The following is a 21,937-nucleotide window of genomic DNA, read 5'->3' on the forward strand; positions in this document are numbered from 1 at the left end:
TACAGGTGTCTGTATAGATAGCATATGTACTCAAGGTTACACGCTATCTACAAAAATAACTTACACAAAGAACTAGAAGGATATAAAAAGGAAATACTCCCTCCTGTGTTTGTTCAGAATTTGACAGAGGTAATCTGCTCTGAACCTGCATACAATAAAGATGACTCCTAACTAACTGGCTGATTAAGTTAGTTAATCAGCAAGTCTTGTCCAGCTTGCTGATTTGCCTGATAAAACACTAGTTTCTATAAATGCCCCTGCTCTGTTTGTTAGGGGCAGGAAAGGAATAGTGGGGGCTAGCAATAATTATAAGAAATATTAATCATGCTCTGTTAACCCTGATTGTTCTGATCAGAGAAAGCACATTCTGACCTGGTGAGAGTTGTACGCCCTGGCACATGGGAGTTACCATCAGAATGCAGCCCATCCTGCTTTTCTGAGAACTGCCTGTCATGCTCATCCTGGAGGCCTGCCTTTGCCTGCCCTTTGGGACCCCAACCCCTATTGCCTGTACTCTGCTCCTGCAGGTGCCCAGAGGCACTTCCTTTCTGCCACCTCCCAGGCCCACATTGCCTGTAACCTGTAACCATTATTCCTTGACTCTCCCATGACTGTCATTCTTACTTTCCCATGTAATCTTTGTCCTTCTACCCAATATAAGCAGCTGGCTTATGGGGAGGGGTAGAGCAGATTTGTGTGGATGACCTGCTGCTCTCTCATACTGAAACAGGAATTTTAGGGGAACATTGTGAAGTATGGTAGCAATCATCTCAAGTAGAAATTATAGTTTAACTTTAACCCTGCTGTTTGGCATCTGTACTTATTTGCTTTGTTTAACAATGGAAAAGTTATTTTGATTTTCTGAACTTATGTATGCTATCCCATTGATTGTGATCTTACTGGTTATCGAAGCACATTCTTCTGTACCTGGGAACTAGGACAGCACAATTATCTTAAATTGCCTCAGTGTCTCCAGATAACGTGCTTCCATTGACTCAGTGGTCCCAAGACCCAGTGGCTCCAGACAATGTGTTCCTGTCAACTCAGTGGTCCCAAGACCCAATGGCTCCAGACAATGTGTTCCTGTCAACTCAGTGGTCCCAAGACCCCAGGGCTCTAGATAATGTGTTTCTGTCAACTCAGTGCCAGAGACCAAAAACTATAATTTAGCTAACATGCTTAAGTCTGCTTCTGTAAACTGCTTTTTGCAAACCAGGTTCCTCATTCCAAACCCTGGGATATAATCAATACCTTTGTGATCTTTGCCTATATATATCTGATGTCGGGGCTGGAGAGGGCACTATGAGATTTGGGAGAGCGAAATGCCCCCTCATAGTCCTGGATTTGCAATAAATGTGACTCTTTAATTCAACTTCCTGAGGCGTCCTTCTGTGATTCACGGGGTACATTATAACAATGGACAGGAACATAGGGAATTTTTAGAATTGGGGTCCATGGAAAAAAACATAGGGCTACAGACTGGGAGAAGGTACATTTCCTTAACACAGGGAAACCGGGTGCAGTTACATTTCCATAAGACAAGGGAGCAGCAACAGGTATATTTCCATAAGACAAGCAAACTGGAAGTAGCCAAAGAAGGTCTATATTTACAAAATAAATAAGGAAGAAAGCCCAGAAGGAATAGGAGGACAATGAGTGAGGAGGGCCTCAGGAGTCACTATAGTAACCAAATCAAAAGGGAATATTGACCAGAGGGGATATCAGGACACAGGAACTACAGCCTTTATAAACCATGGAAACAGAAAGTCGAAGGGACCCTTTCCCCCTCTCCACGTGGGAGTCCATTCTGTGGGACTCTTCCCCTCTCCCCACGTGGGAGTCTGTACTTGTTCTTCAAAAAATCTCCACCTTTGCTATACTACTGTGAAACGCCATGGCCAGCATGGCTTTTGGGCTCAAAGGCTTGGAGAAAGAGCTGATGTACAAATTAAAACACAAGACAAGAAATATAATTTTGAAATTATGGGGGAGCCAGAGAAAGCTTAACTGTAGAAGTCAAGTTCCACTGAGTCTCAGTTCCCATCTGCTTTTATTTACTAGCATACACAATTGACTTTTAGGAATGCAAACAGACATATCAATGGTAATGTTTAGTAAACAGTAAAATTATCAGGTTGGGGGGGAGGTGCTTTAGGCCATTGAGTCAGCAGTAGGTAATAAAATGCAAATATTCACCCTGTGAATATCAAAGAGCCCAAATTCAGCCTTCTGACAGGACTTCTCACATTTATATTAATTGTTGTTGATCTTGGTTCTCAGTGTACTACCCTCTGTCTGTGGATTTATTCTTCGACTCCAGCAGACAAAGAACCCGGGTTCCATTCCAAAAATTCCATATCAATACTGCCAGCATTATTGAAATAAATACTCATACATGATTCAACCCTTTCTCTGCTTAAGGCTCAAGTAGTGACAAGCAGCCTAGAACCATTGGTTGTCCGGTTTCATTTTGAGGAAATGATCCTTTTCTGCTCACTCCTCCCTTCTGTCTCTCTCCTTCTATTGTCAGGCTGGCTCTCTTTGTAGGCTGAAGTTTTAGTAAAAGGTACCTAAAATTAAATCCAAGGTTATTTCTGCTCAGAGTTCATGCAGCCAGTTTGCCAGTTTTCTGTGTGCACCCTGACTGCATCTCTGATTGCTAAGGCAGCATTCATTCTTTTCTTTCCTTTTCTTTTCTTTTCTTTCCCTTTCTTTTCTTTTCTTTTCTTTTCCTTTCTTTTCTTCTCTTTTCTTTTCTTTTTAATAACACTAGAGGCCTGGTGCATGAAATTCATACAAGGGTATGGTCCCTAGGCCTGGCCTGCGATCAAGGCCAATCGAGGCCTTCCGACTGCCAGCTGGGGCCTTCCTTCACTCTGCGCCACCCCCTAGTGGTCAGTGTACATCATAGCGAGTGACTGAACTCCTGGTCTCCCAGTTGAACTCCTGAGGGGACACTTTGCATATTAGCCTTTTATATATATAGATTTTTTATTGATTTTTATAGAGAAAGGAAGGGAGAGAGAGAAAGAAAGAAACATTGACATGAGAGGGAAATATCAAGCCTACAACTGGGGCATGTGCCCTAACCCAGAATTGAACCGGCAACCCTTCAGTGCACAAGACAATGCCCAACCAACTAAGCCACACTGGCCAAGGTGAAACATTCATTCTTTTGTTGTTGTTTTGTTAATCCTCACCTGAGGATATTTTTCCATTGATTTTTTAGAGAGAGTGGAAGGGAGAGAGACAGAAAGAGAGAGACACAGATATGAGAAAGACACATTGATTGGTTGCCTTTGCACAGGCCCCAACCAGGGTCGGGGATCAAGCCTGCAACTTGACCAGGATCGAACGCAGAACCCTTCAGTACGTAGGCCTTGGTTTTGCGTACCCTCTTTCCACTGAGCCAAATTAGCTAGGGCGAAGCATTCATTCTTTTAGCCCCATCTCTGGCCTTCACACTCATGCCTGTCAAACATTAATCTCTTCCTAGTTGTCTACCTGAACCCTGAGAGCTGCTTCCACAGGCAGAATCTCTATGAATCTCTGTAATGACAAGGCAGGTAGAATAAAATGTTTCCAAAAATTGCTCCATTGAGTCAAGCCCTGACAACTATGGCAGTTTGTCAACAGGTAGCTATAAAACAATGGTCCTAGAACTAGCCTAGCTTCTTTTAAGTTTGTTTTTCAGATTTAAAGCAGAGCCAAAAACTCCAGAGACAAACTCAAAATACCTGTTGGGAAAGTCCCTTTCTGCATCCCATAATAAGTCTTGCACAATCCCAGAATGTTTTGCTTTACTAACTCATACCAGGACTTCAGTGGGACCCAAGCATTCCTAAAAAAGAAAAAGCCAGCCAATCTACACCCTGACTGGTTAACTCCAGAACCTTCTGTATTCCCAAGGAAAAAAAACCCTTAAGCCCCACATTTGGGGCACAGTGGTTTTGCCCCCTGAAAAGCCTCAATAAATCTGCCTTTGCTTTTATCAGTGTCCCTGGTCTAAATTCTTTTCTATCAGGAGACAAGAACCCAAAGTCTCAGTAATGATGATGTTGGATCACACTCATTTCCCAGATGAGGAAACTGAGGCTCAGAGTGAGCAGGGTGTAACCAAAACCAAGGTTGGGCTGCCTGCCGCCATGAAAGCCAAACTCTTAAGACAGCTGATGGTGAAAAAGGAAAGAGGTTTATTCAAGTGTTGGCTACCTGAGAAGGTGGGGGACTCTTACCCAAAGCGCATCTTCCTACCTCAGTGCAGGCAGAGGTTTTTATAAGGAGGGAGAGGGAAAGCAGAACAAAGAAATCAAGGAGAGAAAGTTGAAAAGTTCTCCATGTTCTAGCCAGCACAGTCTACTCTGATAAAGACCTTGAAACTGGTCAAGTGATGGTCTGCTGTGTTATCCTGGTCTTTGTCATCCTGGGTCTACATCATCCTGGTTCTATGGTAGAAGGTCAGCAAATCTCCTGGAACTGGGAAGAGTCTGTGTCTTCTGAAGTTAGTTCCTAGGATTCTTCTACATGTAAACATGCTGTCTATCTACAAGCTCCATATCAGTCAGAGTCAGCATTTACAGAAACAATGCCAACATAATGGTTGTGGGGTGACAATTCCTCACTCTTACAAGGACACTCTTCTGGAGTAACAGAACTGGAACTCAAACTCATAGCCTTCAACTCCAAAAGTCAGCTTTCTTTCTCTTCCATCTTGACTATTTCCTTTTAGGTAGAAATGACACTACTTGCCTTTTCTTTTGGGTTTACATTTTGGCCCCATCCCTTCCATTCTCTTCTGTAATTTTGTCCCATTCTTACTCTAGTGTTTCTCAAATTTCAGTCATCTATGCCTCACCTTCATTTTCTTTTCTTTATTTTTTTTTCTATAACCAACTGTTGCCTATAGTCTTATTTACTCAGTATTTGTCTTTACATTGATTCCCTGAAATATTAAATTAAAAAACAAAAAATATTAATCATCCAAAGGAAACTGTACCACTACTATAATTTAAAAATTAATTTTAATTGCCACAACAGATAAAAAAAAATGCATACAATGAAAGTTCTAATTGTTATCGTTTTAAAATCTCATTTGGATATGGTTGCCTGACAAGTATTTGAGGCTGGTCTTGGTCTTTTTGTTAAAAAGGAGAATTGAGCTTTTGTAAGTTCCTTTTTGGTATAATGATGTTGCATAACAAACAATGTTCACGCCCCAGTGGCTTAAACCAACACAGGCTTCTTTCTTACACACCTGCAGGCTGTCTGGGAGGCTCAGCTTCAGGATATAGGTTGTGGTTATGTCTACTCTCTGAGCCTTTCATTCTGGGACCAGCAATTCTCCAGAGCATATTCTTCTCATGATGAATGGCAGAAGCACAAAAAACCAAGCCAAAGCACAGAACCACCTGTAAAACCTCTGTTTGTGTCATTCTTATTAACATTCTATTGGCCAAAGCAAAGTAAGGACCAAGCTCAACCTCATGGAGTGAAGAACTATATTCCTACCTTGAGTAGGGTAGGGGGCGGGCCGGTGAGTAGAGCGTGAAAATTTGCTGAATAACAACTATTCTCTACCATGATAAGAATAGAAGATGTAGAAGTAGCAAATGGGAACTTTCTAATTGACTTAATTGAAGAGAAATGGAAAAGGATTGCCTTGATCACATCATAATTCCTGTCCTAGTGTGAAGGAAAACTCCTATTCTGTAAAACTACTGTTTGGAATTCTCTGCTATTCTTTGGACGGCCTCTTATTCTGAAAAAGTAACTTTGCTTTCTAGCCTGCTTGAATAGTGGGGGAGATAAACTTAGCTATCTGACCTTGTAGGCCAGAGACTAGATACACCCAATGCCATGCCAGGTGCATTTTTTATTGGATAGAACTGTGTAGTTTTCAAGGCCGCCGCCAGCAAGCGCACAAAGGGCTGGCTCTTCTATAAAAAGGGAAGTTCTGCGTGTAGTTTTGCTTAGATTTGGATTCATTTCCCTGAGCCCGCCGCGGTGAATAAAGTGTAACTCCAAACTCTCAGAGCGCTGTTTGGTTCTGGTCTGGTTTTTTTCTGTAACACTAGTGATGAACTCACTCTGATTCTGAACAAAATCAGGAAGTGGTAAGGAACAGCCAGTGGGTGAGACCCTATTTGTCTACTAGGGTCTTTATAATGTAACACCATGACTGGGCAGCTTAAAAAACACAAACTTATTTTCTCACAGTTCTGAAAGCTGGAAGTCCAAGGTGAAGGTGCTGGCAGGGCTAGTTTTCTCTTTGCTTGCCTCTTCACATGGCTGTCTCTCTGTGCTTGCACCCCTGGTGTCTCTCTATATGACCTCATCTCGTCTTAGAAGGATACACTAGTCAGATTGGTTCAGAGCCCACAGTAATAGTCTCGTTTTAACTTAATCACCTCTTTAAGGCTCTGTCTCCAGACACTGTTACATTTTGAGGTCTTAGGCTTAGGGCTTCAGTATATTGAATGTGGGTGGTACAATTCAGTGCATAACAGTAGGAGAAAAGCAATATTTGTCACACGTGTTCAAGTCCCTCCCTCTATCAAAAGTTGTTGCCTTGATTCTGTGCCTTTTCTTTGGTTCCTTCTTTCAATTAATGTTTATTAAAAAGAGTAGGCAAGCCCTAGCCAGTGTGGCTCAGTTGGTTGGAGTGTCATCCTGTGCACCCTGAAGGATCGCAGCAGGTTCAATTCCCAATCAGGGCACAGACCTAGGTTTCAGGTTCGATGACCTGGTCAAGGTGAGTGTGGGAGGCAACCTATCAATGTTTCTCTCTCACTCGCCCTTTCTCTCTCTCTAGAATCAATGAGAAGCATGTCCTCACGTGAGGATTACAAAAAAAAAAAAAAAAGAGTAAGAGCAGCCCTAGCCAGTTTGCTTAGTGGTTAGAGCATTGGCCCAGGGACTAAGCAGAGGTTCTCAACCTGTGGGTCGCAACCCCTTTGGCGGTTGAATGACCCTTCACAGGGGTCGCCTAAGACCATCCTGCATATCAGATATTTACATTACAATTCATAACAGTAGCAACATTACAGTTATGAAGTAGCAACAAAAATAATTTTATGGTTGGGTCACAACATGAGGAACTGTATTGAAAGGGCCAGAAGGTTGAGAACCACTGGAAAGGGTTGTGGGCTTGATTCTGGCCAAGAGCACCTACCTGGGTTTCAGGTTCAATCCCAGTCCCCTCTCTTAGGGCGCATTCAGTAGGCAACAAATCGATGTGTCTCTTTCACATCCATGTTTCTCTGTCTCTGTCTCGCGCCCTCCCTCCCACCTTCTCTAAAAAATCAATGGAAGCAGGAGTCTCGGGTGCAGGCCCCCGCGCAGGTGCAGGACACAGCTGCGCACCCTACCCCACCCACCTGCACCATGCAAGCTGGGTGCCGCTGCTGCCACTGCTGCTCATGCTCCTGGCCACGCCCGCTGCCCCCGGGAGCTGTGCCCAGGTCGCCCCAGTGCCACAGCCCTAGAACCTGCCAGCCGGCTCCCGGCCTGTGAACACCACAGAACGGGGTCTGGGTAGGCGGCGGCGGCGGCTCCAACAGCAGCCGCGATGCCCCGGTGACCCGCATTTCCAGCCTGCTCCGTGACCTGCCACCCTGAAGGTGGCCGTGATCGTGCGCCTACACCGCTGCCTCATCACCTGCCTGCTGCTGCGCTTCTTCAGGTCCAGAAAGAGGTGGAAGATGACTCTCAAGTATGACATCATCACCACCCCGACTGAGCGCGTGGAAATGGCCCCCCTGAATGAAGAGAATGATGAGGATGAAGACTCCACAATATTTGACACCAAAAACAGGTGAAACCTGTTTCCCGGCGTGTTGGCATCCTGTGGAAAGTTGGCCAGCTGCACCTGGGTGGGAAGGATCTGGAAGCTGTCCTGTCCAAGGTGTTGAAATCAAAACAAACATTATTTATAACGTCTGCTCAGAATGTCACCGCAGGAGAGAAACATCGATGAGAGAGAACCAAGATGGCGGCATAAGGTATAAACCTGTGTGTGCTGCCCCCCACAACAACATCGAAACTACAACTATAAGACAAAACAGCTATCATCCAGAACCACAGGAAAGCTGGCCAAGTGGAAGTCCTACAACTAGAAGGAAAGAAAGAAGCGCATTGAGACTGGGTAGGAGGTGCAGAGGCACCAAGAACAGGGGTACAAAAGCTCATTTAAGGCGAGATTCTGGAGTACCAGACTCCTACGGGGAGAAACTGGACTGTCCTGCAGCGGTTTGGAAGTGAGGGTGGCTTTCTCACAGAGATGCTTGCAGGGATCATTGTTGCTGTGGGGGCACAGGACTGCAGAGACGCGAGGAGTCCCGGAGACACTGACAGCCATTGCTGTTTGCTCCACCCTGGTGATTCTCTGAGACCCCACCCCATTCAAATTACATCCCCTCCCAAGCTGTGCTCAGCGGCACAAAGGAATCACCTTGGTTTTTGCAGCCTAATCTAACTGCAGCTGGGTCAGAGAGCTCCAAAACTTCCAAATCCCAAACAAAGAGGAGAAACCTGCTGCTATCGCTGTAGCTCCTGCTGGGTGGACTCACACAGTGGTTGACTGGGAGATAAAGGAGCCAGGGTACCCCTAGTCAGATACCAGATTTCAACTCCTCACATGCATAAGGGACACACTCAGGGGGCAGACTCAGTGAGCACCAAAGCCCCACTGAAGTAAGTCCTGCCCCATAAAGGTGTCTCCAGCACAGCAGTTCTTCTTATAGACACAGTGGGTCCTCGCAGTCAACCAAAAATGCAAAGACAAAGAAACATGTCACAAATAAGAAATGGAGGAAAGAAAACTAATGGAGGACATAGAGTTCAGAACCACAGTTATAAGATTACTCAAGAATCTTCTACAAACCTCTGAGGAACTTAGGGAGACCTTCAAGGATCTTAATGAGAATGTCAAAAAAATGGAAAAGGACCAGTCAGAAATTAAGCATACACTGACTGAAAAAAAGAATAATATACAGGGATCCAACAGCAGACGAGAGGATCCCAAGAATCAAGTCAAATATTTGAAATATGAAGAAGCAAAAAACACCCATCTGAAAAAGCAAAACGAAAAAAGAATCCAAAAATATGAAGATAGTGTAAGGAGCCTCTGGGACAACTTCAAAAGTACCAACATCCGAATTATCAGGGTGCCAGAAGAAGAGAGAGAGCAAGATACTGAAAGCCTATTAGAAAAAATCATGACAGAAAACTTCCCTACCTGATGAAAGAAATAGACTTACAAGTCCAGGAAGCAAAGAGAACCCCAAACAAGAGGAATACAAAGAGGACCACACCAAGACACATCATAATTAAAATTCCAAGGGCTAAAGACAAAGAGAGAATCTTAAAAGCAGCAAGAGAAAAACAGTTAGTTACCTACAAGGGAGTACCCATACGACTGTCAGCTGATTTCTCAACAGAAACCATGCAGGCCGGAAGGGAGTGGCAAGAAATATTCAAAGTGATGAATAGCAAGAACCTACAACCAAGATTACTCTACCCAGCAAAGCTATCATTTAGAATTGAGCTTCACATATAACAAAAAGCTAAATGAGTTCATCACCACCAAACCAGGATTATATGAAATGCTGAAGGATATTCTTTAAGAAGAGGAAGAAGAAGAAAAAGGTAAAGATAAAATCTATGAACAATAAAGTGACAACAAATAAATACCTATCAACAAGTGAACCTAAAAATTAAGTCAGAATAAACTGGCGAATATAATAGAAGCAGGGGCATAGAAAGGAAGTGAACTGACAATTCTTGGGGGAAGGGGGTGTGGGGAGTGCAGGAAGAGATTGGACAAAAATCTTACACCTATGGATGTGTGTAGCCCACCCCCATCCAAGGAACAGCAGCCTCCTGATCACCACACCCTCTGTCTGAGGAACAGCAGCTGTGTTTGAAGCCTCCCCCCACCAGCCAGAGGAGCCACCACAGCTGTGAACAGCACCCACCAGAGGAGCTGCTGCCAACAGAGGAGCAGCTGCTACCACAACTGCCTGAGGAGCAACCACAGCCCGAGGGGCCACTGCCACCCAAGGAGCAGTCACTGAATGACTCAACATCTAGATATGTCGGTGAGATCAAACATGGGTAGACAAAGAAACCCCCAAAGGAAAGAAGAGGAGGACTCACCAGATAAGCAACTAAGTGAAACAGAGGCATGCAGCATGACAGAAAAAGAATTCAGATTAAGGGTCCTAGAATCCATACACCGGATGGAGGAAAAAATCAACAACTTATGCAAGAATCAAGAAGAAACGGATGAAAAAAAATCAACAACTTATATAAGAATCAAAAAGAAATGGAAGAAAAAATCAATAACTTATGTAAGAACCAAGAAGAAATGAAGAGTGATATAGCTGCAATAAAAAACAACATTGAAAGTTTCAACAGTAGACTAGGAGAAGCGGAGGACCGAATTAGTGAATTAGAAGACAGGGAAGCAAAGCACACCCAAACTGAACTGCAATTGGAGAAAAAAAATTAAAAGACAGGAGGAAAGCCTAAGGGAGCTATGGGACAACATGAAACAAAACAACATACGAATAATAGGGGTGCCAGAACAACAGAAAGAGGAACAAGGATTAGAAAACCTATTTGAAGAAATAATATCAGAAAATTTCCCTGAGGTGGGGAAGAAAAAAGTCACACAAGCACAGAGAGCCCCAAACAAGGTGAACCTGAAAAGACCCACACCAAGACACATCATAATTACCATGGCAAATGTTCAGGGCAAAGAGAGAATCTTACAGGCTGCAAGAGAGAGACGGAAAGTTACAGTCAAGGGATATCCCATTAGATTATCAAATGATTTCTCAACAGAAACACATCAGGCCAGAACAGAATTGATGGAAATTTACAAAGTGATGCAAAGCAAAGGTCTGAATCCAAGAATACTCTATCCAGCAAGGCTATCATTCAAAATTGAAGGGGAAAGAAGAAGCTTCACAGACAAAAAAAAAAAAGGCTAAGGGAGTTTATCACCACCAAGCCGGCAATGCAAAATATGCTAAAGGGACTGGTGTAAAAAGAAGAAATAAAAAGCTAAGAAAGAAAACAGGCACAAAAAATAGAAATGGCTACAAACAAATACCTTTCAATAATAACTTTAAATGTAAACGGACTAAATGCTCCAACCAAAAACATCGAGTGGCTGAATGGATAAAAAAAACATGACCCATACATTTGCTGTCTACAAGAGACCCACCTCAGAAAAAGGGACTCACACAGACTGAAAGTGGAGGCATGGAAAAATATCTTTCAGGCAAATGGAAATGAAAAAAAAGCTGGGGTACCAATACTTATATAGGACAAAATAGACCTCAAAGTGAAGGCCATAACAAGAGATAAGGAAGGCCACTTCATAATACTAAAGGGATCAATACAACAAGAAGATATAACCCTGGTAAACATATATGCACCCAATGCAGGAGCACCCAAATACATAAAAACAAACTCTTGGAAGATATCAAAGGAGAGATCGACAACAATACAATCATAGTAGGGGACTTTAATACACCACTGACATCACTGGATAAATCCGCTAGACAAAAACTCAGCAAAGAAACAGCAATCCTAAATGACTGACTAGATCAGATGGACTTAATTGACATCTTCAGAACATTTCACCCCAAAGCCATGGAATATACATTCTTCTCAAGTGCTCATGGGACATTTTCAAAAATAGACCACATATTGGGTCACAAACAAAGTCTCCCCAAATTCAAGAAGATTGAAATCATACTAAGCATCTTCACAGATCACAATGGCATAATATTAGAAATAAACCACAATAAAAACAACCCAAAATACTCAAACATTTGGAAGCTGAATAGCATGTTATTAAATATTGATTGGGTTACCAATGAGATCAAGGAAGAAATTAAAAACATCCTGGAAACTAATGACAATGAAAACACAACAATCCAAAACCTATGGGACACAATGAAAGCAGTCCTGAGAGGGAAGTTTATAGCTCTACAGGCCTATCTCAAAAAACAAGACAAAATGGTAGTAAATCATCTAACTCTACATCTCAAAGAACTAGAAAGAGAGCAACAAGAAAAGCCCAGATGAGCAGAAGGAAGGAGATAATAAAGATAATAAAGATTAGAGCAGAAATAAATGACATAGAGACCAAAAAAACAATACAGAAAATCAATGAAACCAAGAGCTGGTTCTTTGAAAGGATAAACAAGATTGACAAACCTCTAGCCAGGCTCACCAAGAAGCAAAGAGAGAGGAACCAAATAAACAAAATCAGAAATGATAGAGGCGAAATAACAACAGACCCCACAGAAATACAAATGATTGTTTAAAAATCCTATGAACAACTCTACTCCAACAAATTAGACAACCTGGAGGAAATGGACATATTCCTAGAAAAATACAACATTCCAAAACTCAATTAGGAAGAATCTTAAAATCTCAACAAGCCAATAACTATGGAAGAAATTGAAGCAGTCATCAAAAAGCTTCCAGCAAACAAAAGCCCAGGACCAGACAGCTTCACAGGGGAGTTTTACCAAACATTCAAGGAAGAACTAAAACCTATCCTCCTCAGACTACTACAAAAAATTCAAGAGGAAGGAACACTTCCAAGCTCATTCTATGAAGCCAGCATCACCCTAATACCAAAACCAGGGAAAGACAACACAATGAAAGAGAATACAGGCCAATATTGCTCATGAACATAGATGCCAAAATCCTCAACAAAATCTTAGCAAATTGGATCCAGTAGTACATCAGAAAGATCATACACCATGACCAAGTAGGATTTATCCCAGGGATGCAAGAATGGTACCATATCCACAAATCAATAAACGTGATACATCACATAAACAAACTGAAAGAAAAAAAACACATGGTCATATCAATTGATGCAGAAAAAGCATTTGACAAAATCCAACACCCATTTTTGATAAAAACTCTCAGCAAGGCGGGAGTAGAAGGATCATACCTCAACATAATAAAAGCCTTGAGAGCATTATGCTAAGTGAAATAAGCCAGTCAGAGAAAGATAAATACCACATGATCTCACTCATTTGTGGATTATAGAGAACAACATAGACTGATGAAAAGGGACAGACCCAAAGACTGAGAAACAGCGATCAGGCTATCAATCCCCAGAAGAAAAGTAGGGGAGGGCGGGGGTAAGGGGAAGAGATCAACCGAAGGACTTGTATACATGCATATAAGCCAAACCAATGGACATGGACAACAGGGGGATGGGAGCATGAGTGTGTGGGACGGGGGGGGGGGGGGGGGGAGGTTGGGGGTTAATGGGGGGGATGAGGACACATTTGTAATACCTTAACTAATAATAAAATAAATAAATAAATAAATAAATAAATAAATAAATAAAAGCCATATATGACAGGCCCACAGCCAACATCATACTCAATGGACAAAAACTAACACCATTTCCCCTAAGACAGGGATGCCCATTCTCACCATTCCTGTTCGACATAGTTCTGGAAGTATTAGCCATTGTAATTAGACAAGAAGAAGAAATAAAAGGCATCCAAGTTGGAAAAGAAGAAGTAAAACTGTCCTTATTTGCAGATGACATGATATTATACATAAAAAACCCTAAAGACTCCATCAAAAAACTATTAGACTTAATAAATGAATTTGGCAATGTAGCAGAATACAAAATTAATGCCAAGAAATCTTGGCCTTTCTATACACCAATAGTGAACTTACAGAAAGAGAGACTAAAAAACAATCCCATTTACCATCGCACCAAAAAAATTAAGATACCTAGGAATAAACTTAACTAAAGAGGTAAAAGACCTCTACTCAGAAAACTACAGGACGTTGAAAAAAGAGATAGAGGAAGACATAAACAGATGGAAGAACATACCATGTTCTTGGATTGGTAGAATCAACATCATGAAAATGTCCATACTACCCAAAGCAATCTATAAATTCAACACACTTCCCATTAAAATACCAATGACATATTTCACAGACCTAGAACAAACTCTCCAAAAATTCATCTGGAATAAAAAAAGACCCCTAATAGCTGCAGTGATCCTGAGAAAGAACAAAGTAGGTGGGATCTCAATACCAGATATCAAGCTGTATTACAAAGCCACTGTTCTCAAAACTGCCTGGTACTGGCACAAGAACAGACATATAGATCAATCGAATAGAATAGAGAACCCAGAAATCGACCCGAACCAATATGCTCAATTAATATTTGACAAAGGAGGCAAGAACATACAATGGAGTCAAGATAGTCTCTTCAATAAATGGTGTTGGGAAAATTGGACAGATACATGCAAAAAAATGAAACTAGACCACCAACTTACGCCATACACAAAAATAAACTCAAAATGGATAAAGAACTTAAATATACGATGGGAAACCAAAAAATACTAGAAGAATCCAAAGGCAACAAAATCTCAGACATATGCCGAAGCAATTTCTTCACCTATACAGCTCCTAGGGCATTGGAAACTAATGAGAAAATAAACAAATGGGACTACATCAAAATAAAAAGCTTCTGCACAGCAAAAGAAACCATCAACAAAACAACAAGAAAGCCCACTGCATGGGAAAACATATTTGCCAATGTTATCACCGATAAGGGTTTAATCTCCAACATTTATAGGGAACTCATACAACTTAACAAAAGGAAGATAAACAATCCAATAAAAAAAATGGGCAAAGGACCTAAATAGACACTTTTCAAAAGAGGACATTCAGAAAGCCAAGAGACATATGAAAATATGCTCAAAGCCACTAATCATCTGAGAGATGCAAATCAAAACAACAATGAGGTACCATCTCACACCTGTCAGAATGGCTATCATCAACAAATCAACAAAGGACAAGTGCTGGAGAGGATGTGGAGAAAAAGGAACACTTGTGCACTGCTGGTGGGAATGCAGACTGGTGCAGCCACTATGGAAGACAGTATGGAGTTTCCTCAAAAAACTAAAAATGGAACTCCCATTTGACCCCGTGATCCCACTTCTAGGAATATATCCCAAGAAAACAGAAACACCAATCAGAGAGAATATATGCACCCCTATGTTCATAGCAGCACAATTCACCATAGCTAAGATCTGGAAACTGTCTAAGTGCCCATCAGCAGATGAATTGATTAGAAAACTGTGGTACATCTACACGATGGAATACTATGCTGCTGTAAAAAAGAAGGAATTCTTACCATTTGCAACAGCATGGATGGAACTGGAGAGCATTATGGTAAGTGAAATAAGCCAGTCAATGAAGGAAAAACACCACATGATCTCACTCATTTATGGATAATAAATACCATTATAAACTTATGAACAAAAATAGATACAGAGGCAGAGCAGCCTCAAACAGACTGTCAAACTACAGTGGAAGGCCGGAGAGGGTTGGGGGGTGGGAGGGGGTGGGGTAAGTGATCAACTGAAGGACTTGTATGCATGCATATAAGCATAACCAATGGACATAAGACACTGAGGGGTAGGGGAGGGCAGGGGATTGTTAAGGGCTGGAAAAAAAGGAGACATATGTAATACTCTTTGTAATGCTTTAAGCAATAAAACAATAAAAACAGTAAAAATAAAAATTGGAAAAAAAATCTTACACCTATGGATGAGGACAGTGGCAGGGGGTAAGGGCACGGGTTGGGGTGGGTACCAGGTGGAGGGGAGCTATGGGGGGGGGAAAAGGGGAACATCTGCAATAATCTGAACAATAAAGATTTATTAATTAAAAAGAAAAAAAAAAGAATGTCACCGCAGGAGAATCACCTCTCCCATCCTCTGGACACCACTTTAAACTGTTACCCTTTCTTCCTCTGCAAGAGGGCTTCTGCCGTGCCAAAGGGCACAGGGTAGACACATGTTGACTTAAAAAATATTTACTTGAAAGCAACTGTTGACAAAAGTAAAAGAGATCAGGAGTTATGAAGAACCTCAAGAAGGATAGCCATCTGTGCAGTAAGGAGAGCTGGCATCCCGCTCTCCTGGATCCGTGGCTTCCAGATGCCTAACCCTTTGGACTTTTGGGTTTGGTCAGGTTCGGGCCTTATGTTGGGAATGGCTGTGTGAACGTTCAAAGTTAAAGTCCTTGGAGCTGGTCAGCCCCTAGCAGGAGTACATGCATGTCTGTGGCTCCTTTTCTTGCCTTTCTCTGTTTTTGTTTAAAGGGCCCAGCAGAACTGGCATAAGGGATTTTGAATATCAGGGAAAAAATATACGTGTGTGCCGCAACCTACACGGCTAGGGTTAAGGATCCGAAGGAGGGGCCGACGCACAAATGAAAACACTAGACAAGAAATAAGAATTGCCGAAACCGGTTTGGCTCAGTGGATAGAGCGTCGGCCTGCGGACTGAAAGGTCCCAGGTTCGATTCCGGTCAAGGGCATGTACCTGGGTTGCGGGCACATCCCCAGTGGGAGATGTGCAGGAGGCAGCTGATCGATGTTTCTCTCTCATCGATGTTTCTGACTCTCTATCTCTCTCCCTTTCTCTCTGTAAAAAATCAATAAAATATATTTAAAAAAAAAAAAAAAAAAAGAAATAAGAATTTAGAAGGCATAGGGGGCCAGGTGGAGACCTCTCTCTTGGAGAGGCACACCAAACCCTGGCCTTATCCACTTTTTATTCAGTTTTAGATACACATCTTGCCCTCAGTAAAGCATGGCAAACAGGTAGCAGACAGTCTCTAAGATCAATAAAGATCAGTAAACATCAGTAAGGTCCAGTAAACATTTACTTTGAGACTCTTAAGTCAGGAAATTGCTTCGAGCCACCACAATCTCAACAGAACAATGGTGCTTAGCATTAGCCCTGCTAACAGCCAAGGTCCATCGGCCTTCCGCGTTCCTTGGTGCGCTCTCATGACAGTATTGGCAGTGGATGGCTTCCTGCACCTCCCCCATTTTGTTTTCTTAATAAATCTTGAAAAGTGCATGCCGTCTGTAGGGCTTGAGTCCTTTTAAGACTCTTCATTCCACATCTGCAAACTAGAAATAAACATATAAGAACAAGAATGAGACAGGCAATAGTGCGTTATTCTAAGAGGCAAATGTAAGGAGATCCAGTGAAAGGGATTAAATTCTTTCATGTCCTTTTTGAATTGCTAACCAGGCATCTAAGAAACTAGTTTGTGAGTTTGCCTGGGATAATTGTACAATGTGCTGTTGTAATTCTAAAATATCAAGGGTTGTGTTACCTTTACCCCAAGCACCAAGGAGGTGATATTTTTATTGATTCCCAAGGGTGTACGGTACTGTGATAGGGAACAGTGGTAACACAAATCTGGGAAAAATTATAATGACACTGTAAGGACATTCTTTGCTCTAAACTGTGGATTTTATCAACCATCCATAAAACTGTAGATTTTAGTGCCAATAATTATATCTCAAACTGGATGTCAATTCTTTTTTGTATAGACAAGATTTTAGTCACATTTTCCTTAACTTGTTGTACAAACTGAGAAGTCTGAACAGTTTGTACCATGGATGAAGCAGCAATGCCCACAAAAGTAACAATACTAGAGCAAAGAGTCCTGCAATTAACATTCCAAGAAATCTATTTTGTCATTTTAAGATTTTTACCAGGTCAGGTAACAGTTGGTAGTTCTGATGAGATGCCCAAGGCTCGGTTAGGTTAGTAGGAACCCAAGTGAAAGCAGGTTGTTTTAAAACCATGAGGGAATCTTTTTGGAATGCAGAATTAATACAATGGGATAGTGTGCAGCCTGTGCATGACACCTCATACAGGTGGCTTGTTGCATTAAGGCGCATCTGGATGGGGCCTGAGAGGAGTACAAAAGGTTCAAAAACACAAGCGGTGGCAAATACAGTCTTATTGGGAGTTCCCAATAAGATACGAATGGAATTATTTAAGCTATAGTTAAAACTATACCATTGTAGCCCTGGCCGGTTTGGCTCAGTGGATAGAGCGCCAACCTGCGGACTGAAAGGTCCCAGGTTCGATTCCGGTCAAGGGCATGTACCTTGGTTTTGGGCACATCCCCAGTAGGAGATGTGCAGGAGGCAGCTGATCGGTGTTTCTCTCTCATCGATGTTCCTAACTCTCTATCCCTCTCCCTTCCTCTCTGTGAAAAATCAATAAAATATATTTAAAAAATAAAATAAAGTAAAAAAAAAAATAAAACTATACCATTTTATAGGTGCAAGTGCAGCAGCTAATTTCCATTGCGTGTTTTGTAGGAGCCAATTTTCGTGTTGTAATTGAGATCCAACAAATCTTCCTCCATACCATGAGATGGAGTGATCAGCTTCAACATATAGATAGGATGCGGTCCCCTCCCATTTTAGGGTGTGATTGTTACTATACGCAGACCTGTAGGGGCTCCAATCCACAAAGGAAAAACTGTTATTAAGTTTGCTGCTGGCGGGGTGGTCACTATAACAGTCTTGTCAATTAATTTCTTCCTCAGTGGGGTGCCATTCATAAAACTTTTTACATAATGGCTTAGTGGGGGGATGTCTTAGTAATGTTCCATTTTCTGTACCTCTCCCAGAAGCAAGTAGTGACAGGACATGTATTTGGGCTTTTGCTTCCCTCTCCTTTGGTGTCCATGCTAGCCAGAAACCTCTCTTTAATTCTACACACAAAGGAGCAGTAGTTGGGTTCTGTGTCATACAAAAGGGAAGCTGGGTGGCGACACCCGTGTAATTATATTTCGCCCAGATACGTCCTTGTCCCACCTGTGGTCCCCCTGGATGACCAAGGTGCTTGGTATTATTGATGACTATATTAGGTGGGGGATCAGCCCAAGTAAGGGGTCTTATCCATGGAGGGTCAGGAACACAAGTCCAATATACTTTCCCATCTGCCCCTGGTAGTATTACCGCACAACTGATGGCTGCTAGCATGCCAAGGAAAACGTTCTCTGGTGTTCTTGGGGTTTTGGTCTCCTCACAAATTCGCTCAGCTTTCTGGACCATCTTCTTCACCATCCCCCAGGACATCTCGGACTGTTTGTCGTCTGTCTTGTTCTCCTCCCACTCCTTATGTTCAGCGTGTTGCTTGGGGCTACTGTTATCTGTGGCTGGAGTAGTGATTGTCTGCAGCGGCAAGTACAGGATGAGGTTCCAGGTGCAAGGTCCTCATTAGTCTGGTCAGTTCCTCTCTCAGATCCATGTTAAAGTTTAATATTCCTTGCAGGAATCCACACTGGCTTGGAGGAGTTTTCTGGAAATACACAAGCATATCCTCGACCAAATGTTAACAAGGGGTCAGGACCCTTCCATAAACCAGACTTGGGATCTTTCCATTTAACCAAACCATTTTCCTTTGGCTTATTCTGACACCAGTGTAATTCCATCGGTGTCTTGCCATAAGCGTTACAAGTGAAAAAATTTAAAATAATTAAGGCTTGGTGTAGTCTACTTATAGGAGATTTCACCACTATTCCCCCTTTTTATTTTTCAAGTTGGGATTTTAGCCACTGATGTTGGTGTTCTATAATTGCCTGTCCTTGGGAATTGTTTGGTATTCCCATAATGTGCTGATTTTTCCATTTTGTACAAAATTGCTGGAAATGACAGCAGGTCTATTATCAGTTTTTATAATTTTTGGAATTCCCATGATGGTAAAAGCAGCTAGGCAATGATTAATGACCTGTTTTTTCATTTCCCCTGTAGATGCAGTGGCCCATAGGACCTTTGAAAAAGTGTCTACAGAGACATGCAATGCCCCAAGGCGTCCAACAGGAGTATAGTGTGTTACATCCATTTGCCAGATATGGTCCCTTATCAATCCTTGAGGGTTAATTCCTGTATTAGGCCCTTGAGGCAGATGTAACATGCCAGTGGGACATTCCTTGATAATCTGTTTTGCCTGCTGTCCAAGTGATTGAGAATTGTTTAGACAACATTTTGGCAGGCTGATGTAAAAGCTGATGAGATTCTGTGGCCTGTTTTAATAAAGCAACCAATTGATCGGCATATGCATTTCCTTTTGTTAAAGGACCAGTGTGGTATGAGCCCTGATATGAGTAATATAAAAGGGGTATTGTCTTTGCTGTACAATTTGCTGTACCTGTTTAAACAGTATAAATAGACTTTGGTCACTGAGCCATTTTAATCGAGCAGTCTCAATTCTATTTACCAGGCCAGCAGCATAGGCAGAATCAGAAATAATATTAAGAGGCTCTTGGAAATCCTGCAACACAGCCTTGATAGCTTCTAATTCAATTCTTTGAACAGAAGTGTGACTGGTCTGGATGACTCAGTCTGAATTCATTGCATGATAAGCAGCTTTACCATTAGATGAACCATCAGTAAAAACAGTTAATGCTCCAGGAATAGGTTCCTGCCTAGTATTTTTTTGGTATAATAATAGGGGTGTAATATAAAAATTGTAGTAATTTGTTTTTTAGTAGGTGACAACTAAGTTCCCCTGAATATCCACTTAGTCCAATTTGCCAATTCAAATCAGTCTGAAATAACATTTCTAACTGCTTTCCAATGAGGGGAAGATAGATGCATTGGGGTTCTTCTCTTCTAAGCTGCTTGCAGTGCTTTCTGAGTTGAGATATTAATTGAGCCATGAGTTCTATATATGTAACTACAGTTTTAGAGGATTAATGCTCTAGGTGGACCCACTCAATAATAGCGGGAGAGTTTTTATTTTGAAAGATGTCTCCAGTGAGACTATTTGCAGTAGGATTAATCTGTCCTAATAAAGGCAATTCAGGCTGTACCTGTGCTACTTGGGCTGAAGAAATTGCCTGCTCAATTCTTAGTAACTCCTTCCTAGCTTCATCTGTTAATGTGCAGGGTGAGGAAAGATTAGAGTCACCCTTAAGTATATTGAATAAATTTGTCATTTCTCCCATAGAGATTTTTAGATAAGGTCTTAACCAATTAATGTCCCCTAATAATTTTTGAAAGTCATTTAAGGTTTTAAGGCAATCCTTCCCTATTTCCACCTTTTGAGGCCTAATACATTGGTTTTCAATTACAGTTCCTAGATATTAGAAAGGCATTTCCCTCTGCATTTTTTTCCCAGAGCAATCTCTAAGCCACATTTAGGGAGTTTCTTTTAAAAACTTTTGCTTTTTTTTAAACAGCAACCAACTTGGTTGCCTTTCAGAAAAATGGAGGAGAGAAACATGCTGGTCAATACTGCAATGCATACATCTCAAGTAAAAGTAACATTCTTTTTACTTATGGTGTCTCATTAATGGGGAGATTTAATGCTTGAATAATAACTTTTAGTTTACTTTGTAAATATTAGAAGAAGAGATTTTAAAATTTCTCCTTTTAATTAAGCTTAAATTTACTTCTAAACAATATTCTTTTTGGCTAGTGCTTATTTGCATATGTATGCAAATTTTACTTCGGACTTTACTAGAACCAATTGCTCATAAAATATTGGCTTCTCATATAAATGAGACCTTGATTGAAAATGAGAACCAAGATGGCGGCATAGGTTAACGCCAGAGTTTGCTGCTCTGAACAACTACTTCAAAAGTGAAACCAAAAAACGGAAGGGACATCACCCAGAACCACAGGAACGCTGGCTGAGTGGAAGTCCTACAACTAGGAGGAAAGAGAAACGCATACGGACACTCAGAGGAGGCACAGTGCTGAAGTCAAATTCTGAGGTGCGGAGTGCGCGGAGCGGGCTGGCGGCGGAGGGCGCGGTTGGCGTTTTCAATCGGGAGGGAGTCCCAGACTCTGAGCTCCAGATCCGGGCGAGTCTTTAGGGACCCAGACTCAAACGGGAGAAGCGGGACTGTCTGGCTTCGGTCAGAGTGAGTGCAGCTTTCTCTCTGAGCTTTGCAGCGGGTGCTGGGACTCAGAGAGGCAGAGCCCCTGGGGACAGGACTGAGAGCCGCCATAACTGCTCTCTCCGGCCCACCCTGTTGATCCTGTGCGACCCGCCCCGCCCAAGCCCTGCACACAGGCATTTGCTGGATAGCCTCAGGC

The 21,937-nt window shown here is 42.0% G+C and overlaps 1 pseudogene; it reads left to right on the forward strand.

Moving 5' to 3' along the window:
• The first annotated feature begins 4,145 nt into the window (after positions 1–4,145).
• LOC118656578 lies at positions 4,146–7,817 on the forward strand (annotated as a pseudogene).
• The last annotated feature ends 14,120 nt before the right edge of the window (positions 7,818–21,937 follow it).

This window comes from Myotis myotis, unplaced genomic scaffold (assembly GCF_014108235.1).
Source record: "Myotis myotis isolate mMyoMyo1 unplaced genomic scaffold, mMyoMyo1.p scaffold_m19_p_5, whole genome shotgun sequence".
Taxonomy (NCBI): Eukaryota; Metazoa; Chordata; class Mammalia; order Chiroptera; family Vespertilionidae; genus Myotis; species Myotis myotis.